Source organism: Pongo pygmaeus, chromosome 10, assembly GCF_028885625.2.
Source record: "Pongo pygmaeus isolate AG05252 chromosome 10, NHGRI_mPonPyg2-v2.0_pri, whole genome shotgun sequence".
Classification (NCBI taxonomy): Eukaryota; Metazoa; Chordata; class Mammalia; order Primates; family Hominidae; genus Pongo; species Pongo pygmaeus.
Genome location: NC_072383.2, coordinates 123,286,657 through 123,304,313, shown reverse-complemented (window position 1 = coordinate 123,304,313; position 17,657 = coordinate 123,286,657). Strand labels below are relative to the sequence as shown.

The 17,657-nt window shown below is 57.2% G+C and overlaps 1 protein-coding gene across 50 annotated transcripts in view; it reads left to right on the top strand.

Moving 5' to 3' along the window:
- The window catches only part of NCOR2 (nuclear receptor corepressor 2), a 246,677-nt gene that overhangs the window by 16,966 nt on the left and 212,054 nt on the right, over window positions 1-17,657 (top strand). For all 50 annotated transcript variants that reach the window (XM_054444031.2, XM_054444024.2, XM_054444029.2 and 47 more), the window contains exon 2: window positions 15,006-15,052. The gene's annotated coding sequence lies outside the window, so the exon portion shown is untranslated. The remainder of the gene's footprint in view (window positions 1-15,005; window positions 15,053-17,657) is intronic.

The following is a 17,657-nucleotide window of genomic DNA, read 5'->3' as shown; positions in this document are numbered from 1 at the left end:
TTTAGAAGCAGAACAAATGTGTTCTCTATAAGCTGGAAAATAAGGAAGGAAAAGCTTGCATATAAAAAAATACAACCACGTTCCTATCCCCCAGAGACAGACTGCCAGCCTCCTGGCCAATGTAGATTCTGATGAAAAGGAACAGAGCTGTCTTCCCCCCGTTCACCATCCTCCCCCTGCCAGTGGCTGCTGGGGGAAGGAGCTGTGAAATACACAGATTGTGGAGCCCCCACTCTAGACCCAGTAGGTTAGACTCCTGAAGGATGGGGCAGGCATTTGGCAGCTGGGGTGGGGCTGTGAGTCAGTGGGACCTGGGTTCACGTCCCACCTCTGCCTTCCTTCCATTTGGTGGGGCAGGAAGCCTTGCCTCTCTGAGCCCTGTGACCTCGTCTTCTTGAATGTGTCCTGCAGCAAGGCCCTGCACACAGTAGGTGCCCAACTGACGCTCTCATGCATTTGGTAAGAACAGCAGGGTTCTCAGCCTGGGCACTGTTCGGGTTTTGGGGGGCTGGGTCATTCTCTGTTGCAAGGGCTGCTCTGGGCACTGCAGGATGCTTAGCAACACCCCTGCTTCCACCCACCAGACCCCAGTAACACCTCAGCCCCCTTTGCTACCGCCAGAAATGCCTCCAGACATTGCCTGCTGTCCTCTGGGGGTCACAGTCACTCCCGCCAGACCCCTGGGATACAGGATCTTAGAGAGGGACCTCAGGAGGGGAGAAAGGTCCTGTGAAGGAGTTTTCCTCGGAGCTTGCGCCCAGCATGTAGATTTTGTTCATTCACATACTTCTCGTAAGTACCTAGTGTGTACTTCCCCTAGGCAGGTGTGACACTCTGCCCATCCACCCCTGCCTTCCCAGTGGGATAGGGTGGTGACTCAAGGCCCCGTTCCTGCCGCCCTCTCTCCCTCTGTGAAATGGGATAAGGTTATCTTGAGGGGTTGCTGGTGATACGGCGAGGCGCTCTGTCACCTTCAGGTGGGCTGTTTTCTTTCTGGGCCTCGGTTTCCCCATTTGGAGAAGGGCGTTCATAATAGCATTTACCTTCTGGGTTGCAGTGGGGAGTCAGGAGTCACTGTGGCTGTGATGATGAGCCCATGATGTGTGCCCGCTTCTGTCCTGGGGCTCCCTCAGCCCGATGTGCCCTGGCGCTGGGGCAGAAGCCCTTGGCACCTTCTCTGTGCCTGGCCTCACGGGTGGGGGTTTCTACTGAAGGGGGCTCAGTTGCCTTCCTCCCCAGGCCCCCAAGGAGCCAGCTCAGCAGAGATCCCTAGGGGGATTAAGTGGGTTCATTTGATCCTGAACGTGAACCTGAGTAGGCGGCTTATCTCCTCAAAAGCCAGACGGGCAGTGGGCCACCCAGCCAAGCGGGGAGTGTGGGATTTTATCCTCCAGCCGCGGCCCTGCCTCTCCCACCACCAGCCCCTCAGCTGCGTGCCTGCCTGTCTCTGTGTGGCATATGCCGCGTGAATTCATCTGATCCTCTCGGTGATCTCGTGACCCAGCAACCATCATCATTGCCAGGCAAGCAATGAAGGCTCAGAGAGGTTAGCTCCCTGGCTCAGTGCCACACTGCATCCCAACCACCCTGACAATATTTACCCCATAGACTTGGAAAATCCCCTCTACTCCTGGGCAATGAAATTTCTCCTTAATACAGACTAGACTCCACACAGAATTAACAACAACAGCAAAAATCTGTGCAGTGCCCCAACTGTCGGGTAAGGGGAAGCGGGGAAACGAGAGGGAGGAGTGGCTGGCTCCCACTCAGAATGAGTAAGCGTGGATTCGCGAGAAAGCAGATCACAGCCCTGCAGTGCTGGGGGGAGAGGAGAGTGACATTTAAGAAACAGCTAGTATTTGGACTGGTTCTGGCAGGTTTTTTTGAATGGCCAGGTCATTTGAAAATTGTGTAGGAAGGGTGACTTTTATGGAGTGGGACTGTCCCAAAGGCCATGAGCCAGTCATGGGGCAGCCAAAAACATCCCTGGGGTGGGGACCCTGCCATGGAGACCCCCTGCCCCACCCTAACAGCAGAGAAAAAAATAACAGGAACAGTAAAGATAATATGCTGTTATTGTGAGATGGAATAATAATAAACAGTAACTATGTTGGGGGGGGACAGCATTGCCATCGAGACCCTCTGTTTTCATATCAATAATACTGACAAAAAGAAAAGAATGGCAGACCAGGCACCATGATGGACCCCCACCCTGTCGCCATCTGGCTTGGACGACTGCAGTAGCCTCTTCCGGGTCCCCAGTCCACTCTGGTCACACCTGTCTGGTCTCTGAGTTGCAGCCAGAGGGATCCCATCAGAAGGACCATGAGAATCTGGCCCCACACTCTCCATTCTCTTCCCACTGCTCTGAGAATAAATTCAGAGGCCACCCGGGAGCTCCTCAGCCCTCACCGACTGCATCTGCCTCTGGGCCTTCAAGTTCGTTGTTCCCCCCACCTGGAATGCTGTTCCCTGCATATCGACACAGCTGGCTCCTTGCTGCCATTCAGGTCCCAGCTCAGCGCACGTTTAGGAGGCCTGATGCGATGTGGAGGGGAGTTAGAGTGGAGGAGAGGTCCCACAGGAGGGGACCTGCCCGGCCTGGGGCACCCCAGGCCCCTCTCTCCCACCAGCTGGCTCCTTCACCAGATTCCACATCATCATAGTTCTTATGGTTATTTTATAACCTTACAAGTTTTAGAATTATATCTCATTCTGTATGTGTATTTATATATATGTTGTTACATATATGAATATGTATTCTTTATAACACACTTTTCTCATATAAAAATATATGATTGGTCTCTCCATACAATGGAATATTATTCAGCCATGAAAAGGAATGAAGTACGATGCATGCTACACTGTGGGTGAAACTTGAAACCATGATGCTGAGTGAAAGAAGCCAGACACACAAGGCCACATAGTGTACGATTCCACTTTTATGAAATGCCCAGAACAGGCAAACCTGTAGAGACAGAAAGCAGATTGGTGGTTGCCAGAGGCTGGAAGGAGGGGACCTGGGGAGAACCTACTCCATGTTGATGGGGTCTCCTTTTAAGAGTGATGAAAATGTTTTGGAATTAGATAGAGGTGATGGTCGCACAGCACTGGGAATTTCCTAAATGTCAGAGCTGCCTACTTTATAGTGGTTAATTTTATGTTATGTGAATTTCGTCTCCATTTGAAAAATGTGGGAACTAAAAAAGATGGAGTAGTCCCCCCTTAATCTTAATCTTGGGGGATATATTCTAAGACCCCCAGTGGATGCCTGAAGCTGCAGACAGTATGGAACCCTATATACACTCCATCTTTTCCTGCATGTACAGACCTATGACAAGGTTTTCTTTACAAATTAGGCACAGTGAGAGATTAACCACCATAACTAATAATAAAATAGGACAGGCCAGGTGTGGTGGCTCATGCCTGTAACCCCAGCACTTTGGGAGGCCAAGGCGGGTGGATCTCTTGAGGCCGGGAGTTTGAGACCAGCCTGGCCAACATGGTGAAACCCCGTCTCTACTAAAAATATAACAAAATTTAGCCAGGCGTGGTGGCGGGTGCCTGTAATCCCGGTTACTCAGGAGGCTGAGGCAGGAGAATCACTTGAACTCGGGAGGTCGAGGTTGCAGTGAGCCGAGATTGCACCATCGCACTCCAGCCTGGGCGACAGAGCGAGACTCAGTCTCAAAAAAAATAAAAATAAATAAAATAAAATAAAAAGACAATGTTAACAGTATGCTAGCATCACTGCTCTTGTGCTTTGGGGCCATTGTTCAGTCAGATAAGGGCTACTTGAATACAAGCACTGCTGTACCATCACAGTTGATCTGATTCCCGGGACAGACACTCACAGGCAGGACCGTCTGCCGAGTGGGTCCTCCTGGGCAGAGGGAGGGGTCATGTCCTGGGCTGGACAGGACGCGATGGTGCAAGATCTCATCATGCTACTTAGAACAGCATGCAATTTAAAACTTAGGAATTGGCTGGGCGCGGTGGCTCATGCCTGTAACCCCAGCACTTTGAAAGGCCAAGGTGGGTGGATCTCTTGAGGCCAGGAGTTTGAGACCAGCCTGGCCAACATGGTGAAACCCTGACTATACTAAAAACACAAAAATTAGCTGGGCGTGGTGGCAGACGCCTGTAATCCAAGATACTCAGGAGGCTGAGGCGGGAGGATCACTTGAACCCGGGAGGTGGAGGTGGAGGTGGAGGCGGAGGTGGAGGCTGCAGTGAGCTGAGATCACACCACTGCACTCCAGCCTATATAACAGAGTGAGAAAAACAAAACAAAACAAAAACCCAAAAACTTACGAGTTGTTTATTTGTGGAATTTTCCGTTTGTTTTCAGACCACCATACTGAAACTGTGCAAAGTTGCCGCGGCTAAGCAGGAACTGCTGTACATATTGATTAAGCCCTTACTGTATGCTGGGCATTCGTTCTTACTGTAGGCAGGCATTCGCTCACTGAGCCTCTGAGTCAGCCCTGTGAGCTGAGTTTCTATTTTACGGCGAGGAAATAGGCCCAGAAGGGTTAAGCCACGTGCCCAGGGTCACAGAGCTAGAAAGCAGTGCAGCTGGGTTTTGAACCCGGGTCTCAGACCCTATCCTGGGATCACGAGACCTGTGCTCTGTGGTCTTGCTGCAGGCTGAGCCCTGCCAGGGAGCAGAAACAGCCTGTGCCTGGGATGGGTCTCTCCTGCCTGTCTGTGCTTCACCTACGCACACCCCTGAACTGCTGCCCTGGGTAATGTGTGGCTTTGCATGTGTCCCGGGTGACACGGAGAGTCTGGGGTGGGGCCAGTTCACAGCTCTGCCTGTGTGCATGGAACTTTGCTCATCTGCCGGGCCCAGAGAGGGTCCCCAGGCCGAAAGACTGTTCCACGCCACTCGTCCCCCACCCCCAGCCTGACCACAGAAGCAGGAACTTCCCAGCACGGGGCGGCGCAGGGAATCAGCGTGGCTCACTCTGTGGAGTGTGTGGGGCCACTGGGCTGTTTCAGTTTCTGCTGCGTTTCTTGCTCTGACTCAGGGCCCTGCCCCCAGCTGGGCCACTTGGGCTTCTGAACGCCTGCCAGGCTGAGCTGAGCTCACTGGTACATGAGAAAGATCCTGGGCTGAGCTGCCCTTGCCTGGCATCCTTGGGCCTTGATTTTCCCATCTGTGTGGTGGGGGCTTCAAAGTGCCCCGTGTGTCGGTGGGTTGGTGTGGAGGGATTGGGTGTGGACACCAGGGGCTGAAAGCTGATGGGGACTCATGGGGAAACCTGTGCCTCGGACCCCTCCAGACCAGGGGCTCCTGCAGAGCCCTGCCCATGGAAGATCTGGGTCAGGGGCTGCCTTGTCTCTGGGTGCTTCTGTTGTCACTGGCCTCTGGCCCCAGCCTGGTGGTCACCAAAGCCTATGTTTCCCCTGGGCCTGCTGTGGAAGTGCGAGGCAGGGAAGGTGGGCTCTCATCCAGTCCTCTCATCATGGCCCTCCGAGACTCTGCTCCCTACCCCTGGGCCCTGCTTTTGGGTGTTCGAGGTGCTGGGGACATTGGTTGGCGTCTCAGTAGGGTTGCAGGCTGGCAAGGGGCCCTGGGGAGGTGGCCTGGTGAACCCCGATGGTGAGCTTCAACTGAGCACTGCTGGGTGCCAGGCCGTGAATTTCTCTTCAGAGTAGCCCCTGGCATCATCCCGGTTTTACAGATGGGCACACTGGGGTTCCGAGAAGCAAGGCACCTTCCTCAGGCTTTAAAAAATGACAGCACTAGGGCTGGAGCGGGAGCCAGCCTGATTTTAGCCACCTAATATAATTGCCTCCGTTTCACCATGAGAAACTGCCTCTGAGAAGTTAAGCAGCACACACAGGGGTCGCAGTCTCCTGCCAAGATGAGATGGCTCAGGGATTTGATCTGGGTCTCAGGCCCATTTGAGGGCCCCCCGGGGACTCTGTATGTCCGCCCCACTCGTGTCTGGCTGTTCTCTCCTGTGTGTGGGCACCGGCTGAATGGTGGAAGCAGGTCCTCTTGGGAGCAGGTCATGGGTGCTGGGGCTGCATCCCTGACCTACCCTGGGTCCGGGCGGGTGTGGAGGCAGAGGAGGATGTCCTGGGGGTTTGAGTGGGGGCAGAGCCTGCTTGTGAGGTGGAAGGTGGGGCAGCTGAATCAGTGTGGGCCACCTTCCCACCCTGGATATCCCCAGGCCCTCGTGACAAATCTCTTTCACCATCTCTTGACCCAGCAATTAATTTCTCCTGGCGGATGGTGCCCCACCCTCCAGGGAGCTTCTAACGGCCAGACCCTGCTCCTGGGCGGGCAGCCCGGGGTAGAGGCTGGGGAGAGTCCGCAGAGGTTTTTCTGTTCAGCTGCAGAATCAGGGGTCCCCAGGCCAGGCAGCCTCTCTGGGAGAAGCCAGCAGCTGACATTTTGGGGTACTTGCTCTGCCTATCTGTGGGCTAAACCTGAGTTCATCTACAGCGTACTGTGAGGCAGGTGTTGTGATGTTCCTCTTTTACAGACAGGGTCACTGTGGGGCATAGAGAGGCTTCCCGAAGCTTCCATCTCATCCAGCAGTCTCCAGTGCACCCTTTCCATAGACGCCCTTCTCATCTCCCGCCCTGCTGGGGCTCCCCGGGCAGGAGGTGCCGGGCAGAGGCGGCGTCGCTGGTGCTGGTGTGGATCCCAGTCCTGGGAACTCTCTGGGAGGGCTTTCTTGCCTCACTGCCTCCATCTGCACAGGGGGAGGATGTGGGGCGGTTGTAAGAATTAAACGAGTTAATCATTGTAAGGGGCTTAGCATTGTGCGGAGGCAGTGAAACCCTGCGCTTCAGGCCCCGTGGGACTGTCGGTGCCCGTGAGGGTGAGGGGGCTGGACAGACAGGTGGATGGACGGCTGGCCTCTCCGTGCTGCCGCGTGGGGCCTCCGCGGCCTCCCGGCCTGGGCTGCGCTCCCTGCCCTGTCGTGGCCCGTGCTTGGCCATGAGCCAGGCTGCTGCCACCCCGACAGAGCCCGCGTCCCCCTTCCCTCCTGAAAGCGGTCGATACCCCGGCTCCTTCCTGGGCTCTAATTGCCCCTGCCGGCTGCTGTCTCTGATGGCGGCCCCACACCCTGCAGCGAGGAGATGGGCGGCGAGGTTTCTGGGAAGCCTAGTCCCTGCTAAATCCACGGCGCTGTCGGGGTGGAGAATGGAGTGGCCGAGAGCAGAGGGTCAGATGCTTGGGGTCCTGTCTCCCCGCCCCTTGCTGGCTGTGTGACCTGGGGCAGGTGACCCCGTGTGGGTCTGTTTCCCCACCCCTGAAACGGGGTCCAGATGCACGTGGCCTGGCAGGAAGTGAGGGCTGTTCTTATTATTGTGATGATCGTTGTCATGGTTTTTGCAGCGGCTCCTCCCCAGTCGCTGTGCCTGGTGTCAGTGCAGCCTCCCTTGTTGGGAGCAGACAGGTGGTCCTGGGGCCAGGGCGCGTTCCTGGGGAGGGCACGGGGTTGCTCCTCAGGTCCCCCTCTGGACAGGGCTGCGCCCCATCCCCACCTCCCTACTGGTCCCACTGCAGGCCCTGATCACTCACATCCATGCTGCCAGCCCGCTTGGCCTTGGTCTGGTGGCCCTTGCCCTAGCTGGTAGAGGAGGGATGGGAGGAAGAGAGGCTGTGACCCCCATCTTCACCCACCCGCCCGCCCTTGGCTATTGCAGTCCAGTGGGGACTGAGACCTTGGTGAACTCTGGGTGGCTGCCTCTGCAGCTTCCAGGAGAGCTGGCGCGGGGCGGGCTGCCTCGGCTGTCACTGGAGAAGGAAAACATATCCCGGCAGCTTCTCAATGGAAGGGCTGCGGAGCTTGCCTCCCTCCCACTCTGGCTGTCTGGGCTGCTGGCTACCACAGGGACAGGGACCAGGTGACACCATTGCAGGAGACAGGGGAGGCTCCTTGTTCACCCCGTGTGGGAAGATGTATCCGGCGGACCCCGGCCGGCCCTTGGAGGGTGGTGAGCCGCCTCCATGTCTCACGGCACCTGGGTTGTGCTGTGCTGGAAGTCCCCAAACTCCAGCCTGCAGGGAAGGCTTCTGGGAGTCATGCCTGCCCCTTGGGGGCCAGGGTCTGATTTGTGGGTCTGCGGGGTCCAGTTTAGAGCTTCTGCAGAGCGCGCCCCGAGGCTGGCTCATGCTGGCCTGGCAGGTTCCTAGGGCCTGGGGCGGGCGCTGAGGGTCTTGGCCTGGGTGCCCAGGGCAGAGGTGGCCTGGAGTGGAGCCTGGGCTGCTGTCGCCCACCTCGCCCATCTCTGTGGGCACTGTGGGTGCTCGGTTAACACCCGTACTTCTCCCTTCTGGAAGATGTCCCTCATGTGGCCCTGCCGAGGGTGTGGCTGTTGTGGCCGGTGTGGCCACTGGTCAGGGGAGGCTGGGCTGAGAGGGAGGATTTATACTGAACCCTGGGCTTGAGTAATCATAGGTCCTGGAGGCACAGGAGCCCTGAGGCAATGGCCCCCCCTGTTCCTGTGGCTGCTGCAGGTCTGGTGGGAAAGGCTCCAGAGTCCAGACACCAAGCCCTTGCCCAGCATTGAGGCTGGAGCCCCACAGTTCTGATCCTCCATGCAGGAAGAGGCTGAGGCCGGGTCTGGAGAGGGCAAGAGGTCGATGCCTCCATGGAGCCCTCAGGGATTGACCCAAAGGTGTCCTCGCTGGCCCTGCCCCACACTGTTCCTACTCAGTTATGTGTTCCACTGGAGCATGTGGCTCCCCTCCTGTGACCAGGAACACAGCCCCCATCCCCCTCCAGCTCTCCACTCCCCATCCCCCTCCAACTCTCCACCCCCTCCCCCTCCAGCTCTCCACCCCCTCCCCCTCCAGCTCTCCACTCCCCATCCCCCTCCAGCTCTCCACTCCCAATCCCCCTCCAGCTCTCCACCACATCCCCTCCAGCTCCATTCCCATCCCCCTCCAGCTCCATCCCCACCCCCCTCCATCTCCACTCCCCACCTGCTCCATCTCCACTCCCCATCCCCTTCAATCTCCACTCCTCATACCCCTCCATCACCACTCCCCTTCCCCCTCCATCTCCACTCCCCACCCCCCTCCATCTCCTCCTCCGTCCCCCTCCATCTCCACTCCCCGTCCCCTTCCAGCTCTCCACTCCCCACCCCCTCCATCTCCACTCCTCGTCCCCCTCCAGCTCTCCACTTCCCATCCGCCTCCATCTCCATTCCCCATCCCCCTCTAGCTCTCCACCCCATCCCCCTCCAGCTCTTCACTCCCCATCCCCTTCCATCTCCCCCATCCCCCTCTAGCTCTCCACCCCCAGCCCCTTCCATCTCCTCTCCCCATCTCCCTCCATCTCCACCTCCATCCCCCTCCATCACTGCTCCCCATCCCCCTCCATCTCCACTCCCCATCCCCCTCCAGCTCTCCACTCCCCATCCCCCTCCATCTCCACTCCCCATCCCCCTTCATCTCTACCCCCATCCCCCTCCATCTCTACTCCCCATCTTCCTCTAGCTCTTCACCCCAGATCCCCTTCCAGCTCTCTACTCCCCATCCCCCTCCATCTCCATTCCCCACCCGCCTCCATTTCCACTCCCCACCCGCCTCCATCTCCACTCCCCACCCCCTCCATCTCCACTCTCCATCCCCCTCCATCTCCACCCTCCATCCCCTTCCAGCTCTTCACTCCGCATCCCCCTCCATATCCACCCCCATCCCGCTCCAGCTCTCCACCTCCCATCCCCCTCAAGCTATTCACTCTCCATCCCCCTCCATATCCACCCCCATCCCCCTCCATCTCCACTCCTCATCTCCCTCCAGCACCACTCCCCATCCCCCTCCAGTACCACTCCCCATCCCCCTCCAGCTCTTCACTCCCCACCCCCCTCCATCTCTACTCTCCATCCCCTTCCATCTCCACTCCATCCCCCTCCAGCTCTCCCCACCCCCCTCCATCTCCACCCCCATCCCCCTCCAGCTCTTCACCCCCCATCCCCCTCCATATCTGCCCCATCCCCCTCCAGCTCTCCACCTCCCACCCCCCTCCAGCTCTCCACCCCCATCCCCCTCCAGCTCTTCACTCCCCATCCCCCTGCATATCCACCTCCCATCCCCCTCCATCTCCATCCCCCTCCAGCTCTCCACCTCCATCCCCCTCCAGCTCTACTCCCCAGCCCTCTCCAGTTCTCCACTCCCCAGCCCTCTGGCTGCCCCAGCTTCTCTAACCCTCTGAGCTGGTTCCTGCCCCTGGGCCTTTGCACAGGCTGTGCCTTCTGCCTGGAGTGCTCTTTTTTCCTTCCTCATGGACAGCTGTTCCCCAGCCCTCTGTGCTTGGCTCCAGTGTCTCCTCCTGCAGGAGGCCCTCCCTGCCCTCCCTGCCCTGCCTCCCACCACTGCAGGGTCACCATGGTTTATGTCCGTCACTCCAGGGGCCACTCTTTGCAATCACCTTGCTCACTTATGGGTGTACTGGAGGGTGTTTGGGTGTGGGTGTGTGTGACCTCGGCCCCTAAGACCCTCAGCTTTTGTGTTCGCAGTCATGTCCCTGTACCTGGCAGGTAACAGGGCGTCTGTCCCCTCTGTTTGTTGAGCAGCTGAAGGTTGATGGTGTCCTGGTCGAGGCAGGTCGAAGCTGCCTCTGGGTTTGAATGTCGGCTGGCTCTGCCTCTTGCGGCTGTGTGGCCGTGGGTGGTGGCTTCCCATCTCTGAGTGTGGCGAATGGACGAGTCAGGTTGGCCTTTGTGGCTGGGGTGAGCCAGGCGGGCTTCCTGGAGGAGGAAAAGATAGTGCTTGTTCTGGTTCCAGCAGGGTGGAGAGCAGGGTGAGGGTGTATTTGGTAGAGTTGAGGGTAAAAGCCAACGCCAGGAGGTGGGCTTGTTTGGGAGCTGACAAGGGGGGTGCTGGCAGGTGGGGACAAGTCTCAGCCTGTGTCCATGGTGGGCTTGGCAGAGGGGAGCCTTGGAACCGGTCCTTGCTCTCCCCATGCATCCGCTTTGCCGGGAGACTAGCCTGGCCAGCCCCAGGGGCGCGAGGATGGAGGCCTGGCCTTCTTCCAGCTGTGGGTGGACTGAGCTGGTGGCTTCAGAGGAAGGGGGGTGCCCAGGTTCCCCCAGCCTGCCTGGGAGGCTGAGGGGGAGCATGGGAGCTTGCTGGGGGACAGTGAGCATGAAGGAGCGGGTGGGATGCCGTGCGGGGAGGGCCCACGGAGCCGGCCAGTGGACCTGGGCCTGAGCTGGAATGTGTGTGGGTGGCCCCGAGCCGGTGAGTGTGAACCGGGTGTGCACGAGTGTGAACGAGTGTGAATGTGAGTGCAGCAGAGTGAGCAAGTGCGAGCGACTGCGGCGTTGAGCGAGTGAGTGGTGGGTGTGAGCACAGGGGAGCGTGAGACAGTGAGTGAGACCCGCCGCTGCGGGGCTGAGCTGGGAGACGCCCGGCCCGGGAAGTCCTGACGGGTGCGGCTCTGCCAGGGAGGCGTGGGGCCCGGTCCACACTGTGGCCCACATGCCCTGGCCGCTTGCAGGCAGCCTGGGCTGGAGCAGCCTCCACCCCACGCTGCCAGCCCTGTGCCCTGGTGCCCTGGCTCCCCATGGCCCAAGAACTTGGCCCTGGGTTTGGATCCCCGCTCACTCTCTTCCTTGCCGCGTGGCCTTGGGTGAGTCCTCCCTCAGAGCAGCAGTTTCCTGGCCAGGGACACGGGCTGGCTGCGCCCCTGAAAGGGTCCTGTGCAGGAAGTGGATGTTGTCACCGTCTCCTTCCCTCCCCTACTAGCTCTGCCCAGGGTCGGAGACGGGGAGCGGGGAGCGGGCCTCTTGATTCTCACCATCCCTTGCCTGCCTTTTGGACTCTAATGCATGATGCTCTCCATGCTGGTCCCTCTCCCACCTCGCTGCGCCCAGCCTGGCTGCCCACCGCATCGCTCTCCTGGACTGGCACAGTGGCCTCTCCCTTGGCCGTGGCTTCTGCCCTCACCCAAGGTCCACGGCCGGATGCATCTCCACTTTGGAGTGGGACCTTGCCCCTCTGCCGCCTGCATAACCCTCCTAAGGTTCTCTGCTCTAGAGATAAAACCCATCTGCAGAACCTTGCGTGACCCGCCCCTGCTGCCTCCAGCCCTCCCCTCTCTTCCTCTCCCCCTGGCCCTGCTCCAGCCAGGGCCCTGGGTTCCTTCCCACCTCAGCCCAGTGCTCGCTGCCCCTTGGCTCCTCAGTCATATCCCTGGATTCTGGCCAGTGTGACAGGTTGCCTGTCCTGGGAAGTCCCTGCTGAGTTTTCTAAATTGGGAACCCCTCTTTGGACCTATGTGTCCCTCCATCACTGCTGGGAGATTCTCTGTTTCCCTCTGGACAATGTGACCTTGGGGCCAGCCCCCACTGGCCTTGACCCCACGCCACCGGGACACCCTGGGACTCTGTCTGTTGGGGATTGCAGGCTGAGCTGGCTGGGCTTGGGAGCAGGTTAGGAGAAGATGGGGTCTGATCTCCCAGCTGTCTCTCCCAGGTGGAGGTTGAGAGCTTCTTGGTGCCCAGGGAGAGCGCCTGCCAGGCCTGGCTCTGCCCTAGCCCATGACGGGACGTGCTGCAGGTGGCTGGCCACCGAGGCTTCCGGGAGCTGGGGAGGGCGGCTGTGAAGATGTGCCCGGGCCCTCTCTGTTTCCAGCCTTCCCGCAGGGCCTGTCTCTGGAGCTGATGCAGATGGCAGGACCAAGTGCCAAGCCTGGGGGCATGGTAGTGAAAAAAGCGCTTAAAAAAGAAAAAAGGGCAGGAAAGAAGTGGCTGGCTTGTCCCCCTGTGAGCTGCCCACAGCTGCCCTTTCAAAGGCTCCCTCCTTGGGGCCTGAGGGCCTGCCAGGCACTGGAGAGGGCTGGCCTCTCGGAGCTTGGCTGCCAGCCCCTGGGTGGGGTAGGAGTCATGTCCAGCAAGAACTGAGCACTCGAAGTGGCACACACTGGAGTGGCACACACGGAAGTGGTGCACACACTGGAGTGGCACACACCGGAGTGGCACATACTGGAGTGGCACACACTGGAGTGGCACACACTGGCACTGAGGGCACTTTACATTCACAACATTCCTGTGGGGTCAGCATTTTTAAAATCATGGTTTCCATTTTAGAGACGAGGAATCTGAGGCTCAGAGAGGTGAAGTTGCTTGTTCCAAGTTGCACAGCTAGGAGAGGATAGAGGCCAGATTGGAACCTGGGGAGCCTGGCTTCAGAGCTTGAGCACTGCACACAATTGCTCCCTTGTGGGAGTGGGCAGCCCTGGCCTCACCAGTCCCTGATCCCTCAGCTTCGGCACGAGGTGGAGAAGGGGTTTCCCAGAGGTCCACTTGAGACTGACTGTCTGGTGCTCTGCCCACTGTACTATTTTTTACTTGTTCTTTTCATGCAGAAGTTAACAAGATAAAGAATGCATAAACCCCTCGGTGCAGATTAGTGAACAATTATAAAGGGGTCACCTTGTAGCCACGGGCTGCCTTCTCCCTAGAGGTGATTGGCGTCCTAACGTTTGTGGGAATCACATTCTTTTTGTTGTATTTGACTACCTCTGCAGGCTTCTTTACAAATGTGAAAGTTGTTTTGTCTTCCCTGGAATCCTATAATGGAACCGTAGAGTCTGCAGCCTTGAATGTGGCTTCTTGGACACAGCCTGAGTCTCAGATTCCTCCCTGTGGTTCTGTGTGTCTGCACTTGGTTCCTCTTGATTGCAGAGTTATATGGCATGGATGTACCACTGTTTGTTTATCTGTTCACCTGTGGATGGGCCGTTGGGTTGTTTTCAGTTGTTCTGCGATTGTGCATAAAGCTTCAGTGAACATTTATGCGCGAGTCTGTGTAGCTGTTTTCATGTCTGTCTGATAAAGTCCTAGGAGTTGAATTACTGAGTCATGTGGCGAGCATGTGTTTAACTATAAGAAATGACCAAACTGTTTTTGCAAAGTAGTTGCTCCATTTTGCATCCCGTCGGCAACGGGTGAGGGTTCCAGGTGCTCCTTCTTCTCACCAGCACTTGATGTTGTCTGTCTCATGTTTGCCATCCCCATGGGTGAGCAGTGGTCTTTCATGGTTTTAATTGCCCTCTCTTAAGGACTGATGACGTTGGGCATCTTTTCGTGTCTTACTGGCCATGTGTATGTACTCTTTGGTGAAGTGTCTGTGTTGTCTTTTGCCTGTCTGCTGTTGGGTTGACTGGCTCATTGATTTGTGGGTGTCCCCTCTGTATTCTGGATACTAGCTGTCATTGCACTATTTTTGACTTTGTATGGTAACTCAGAAATTCTTAAATGAGGCTGGGCACAGTGGCTCACACCTGTAATCCCAGCACTTTGGGAGGCCAAGGCAGGAGGATTGCTTGAGCCCAGGAGTTTGAAACCAGCCTGGGCAACATGGTGAGACCCTGTCTCTACAAAAAAATACAAAAATTAGCTGGGCATGGTGGCACGTGCCCATAGTCCCAGCTACTTAGGAGGCTTAGGTGGGAGGATCGCCTTAGGTTGAGGCTGCAGGGAGCCATGATTGCACCACTGCACCCCAGTCTGAGGGACAGAGCGAGACTGTATCCAAAACAAAAACAAAAACACTCCAAAATACCAAACAAACAAAAATAAATTCTTGCATGAGAATAGTAGATACCCCCACCCCCGACCCCGTCCTTCAGGTATCGGTCGACCCATCTGCCTGTTTGTGGGGTCCTCTGGGTAGTTAATGGGGCAGTTTCCCAGTAGCCTAGCCGTGTTGCCCGGGGCCCCTCGGTGGTCTTGCCAGGGTGTGGGATGCCTTTAAATCCACACATCTGGGATTGAGTCACAGCTCCGTCACTTCCCGGCTCTGACAACCTGGGCATGAGATTTGATTGAGTCTCAGTCTCCCTCTCTGTCAAATAGGTCGCAGTACCTGCCTCACAGGGTTATCATGGAGAAATACTTCGTCCAGTGCTTATGACACACGGGCCCTGACAGCAGACATGGTCTTTTTTCCTGCACATCGGTGTCATCATGCCAAACTCCATACATGGCGATGTCAAGTAACAAAACCCATGTTTTCTCCACAGGTCTTCCTGAGTCTTTGAGGACACAGCCTCGCTGGAGGCAGTTTCTGGTAGGTTCATGTCTGTCTCCACCAGGAGGTTCATCCTGCCTGGACCTTCTCACGGGAAATGGGTCTGGAATTACTCGGAGCCAGGTTCGGCCTGGAGTGTGTGGTGGGGGCCTTGCGGGGATGTGTGGGATCTGGCACATCAGAGCTGTCCAGGGCAGGGAGCAGCTAGGGCAGTTTGCGGGGTCCCCCAGTGATGGGCTGTTTCCTGGCTGAGTTGGTGCAGTGATTTTTTGGTGACACCTGAGAGATGGGAGGGTCCCTGACAGTGTCAGTGTCGGGAGGGTGGGTTTCCCCAGGCTCCAGGGTTCTTGGTCACATTGCTTTTGTGCTTTGGCAGTGGGCCTGCAGGTTTGGCCAGGGTGGAGCCTGTCGATGGGCTCAGGTGTTCGGGTATTGGGTGCTGGAGGAAGCCCTGAGGCTGAACCACCACTGTTGGTCCCTGTGCCCAGCAGGCAAAGAGGTGACCTGGGTCCTGGTATTATCATTGCTACTTCCGTGCTGGGCACCGGGGCCAGGTTGCTTTATCTCTCTGTATCTCTGTTTCTCCATCTGTAGACTGGGGGGCGGGGGGGGGGGGCGGGCAATAACAGTTTCCCCTTATAGGGTTTTGCTGTGGTGATTAATGCTCATAGAGAGCAGTGCCTGGCCCGAGAAGGTGCCTGGTGAGTCATAATCACAGGTCGTGCTTTTCACACGTTACCCCATTTTGTGACCCTCACAGCAACACTCCAGAATGGGTGGTGCCTCATTTTACAAGTGGGGAAACTGAGGCACAGGTTGGCCACATGTCCCAGATCTTTCAGCTGGAATCAAGGAGCCAGAAGCAAAGAACCCCTTCTCACCTTTCCCAGGGAATCCAGCAGGTTTCTCCCGGAGTGCTCATTTCCCAGCCAGGCAGTTGGTCGCTGAGGGCATTGCAGGGCTCGTGCACATGGAAGCTGGGGCACACGGCGGGCACACAGCGTGTTCTGGCTCATGACAGGCTGCTGTTGGGAGATTTCATTCTTGTTCCAAATACAGTCATGTGCTGCATAACGACATTTTGGTCAACGGTGGACCGCATATATGACGGTGGTCCCATAAGATTATAATACCACATTTTTTTTTTTTTTGAGACAGAGTCTTGCTCGATTGCCCAGGCTGGAGTGCAATGGTGTGATCTCGGCTCACTACAACCTCTGCCTCCAGGTTCAAGCTATTCTCCTGCCTCAGCCTCCTTAGTAGCTGGGATTACAGGCATGCGCCACCACACTCGGCTAATTTTTGTATTTTTAGTAGAGATGGGGTTTCGCCATGTTGGCCAGGCTGGTCTCGAGCTCCTGACCTCAGGTGATCCTCCTGCCTCGGCCTCCCAAAGTGCCGGGATGACAGGTGTGAGCCACCAAGCCCAGACAGTACCACATTTGTACTGTTCCTTTTCTATGTTTGGATACACTGTGTACCACTGGGTTCCAGCTGCCTGTGGGAGTCAGTCCGGCCACACACCGTACAAGTGGTAGCCTGGGAACCGTCAGCTACACCAGGGTTGTCCAATCTTTTGGCTTCCCTGGGCCACACTGGAAGAAGAATTGTCTTGGGCCACCCAGAAAATACACTAGCACTAATGATAGCTGATGAGCTAAAAAAAAAAAATCACAGAAAGGTCTCATAATGTTTTCAGAAAGTTTACAAATGTGTGTCAGGCCACATTCAAAGGCGTCCTGGGCCGGGGTTGGACGAGCCTGGATGACACCACACAAGCTGGGTGTACCACCGGCACTGAGGTCTAGGTTTATGCAAATCCACCCCCATCATGCTCCCACAGCCACGGCACCGGCTCCCGTGCGTTTCTCAGAACGTGTCCCCGTGGTTAAGCAGTATGTGACTATATATTCGTTTATGGAATGGCTCTTTCTAAAGCACATACTGTGTGCCAGGCTCTGTTGTGGGTGCTGGGGATAGACCTGTGGACAAGACGGCCAAGCACCCAGTCCTCCCTGCGGGGAGACAGATCATGACCAAAAGTCAGTAAGTGCGATGCTTAGCGGGTCTCTTGGTGGTGAGCACCAGGCTGAGGAACAAGTGGTGAAGGGGTCTGGGGAGCGTGTGGGTGGGCTGGGGCTTGCAGTTTCAAAGTGGGGGTCAGGGTAGGCCTCCCTGAGAAGGTGGCCTTTGAGCAAAGACCTGAAGTAGGGGAGGAAGGGAGCATGTAGGTATCTGGGGGAAGGGTGACCCCGGCTGAGGGAACAGCCCTGCCAAGGCACCGAGGCAGCTTGGAATGGGCCTCCCGGGTTGCGGGATTCTGAGTTACCTGGGGGTAGTTTTCCTGGGGGAGGCCTCTTTCCTTTGTCCTGAGCCTTTGGGGGCCCCCCAGTAGGCAGGAGGGGAGATCAGCCCTGCAGGTCATCTGTTTCCTGGGACTGGGCCTTGGGCCCTAAGCCCTGGGCCTCACAACCAGGTTTCGTCTCGGAGGGAGCAGGGGAAGGAGGAGTGGGATTTGGAGGGAGCAGGGGAAGGAGGAGTGGGATTTGGAGGGAGGAGGGGAAGGAGGAGTGGGATTGGGGGGGGAAGGAGGAGGGGGATTTGGAGGGACGGGGGAAGGAGGAGTGGGATTTGGAGGGAGGGG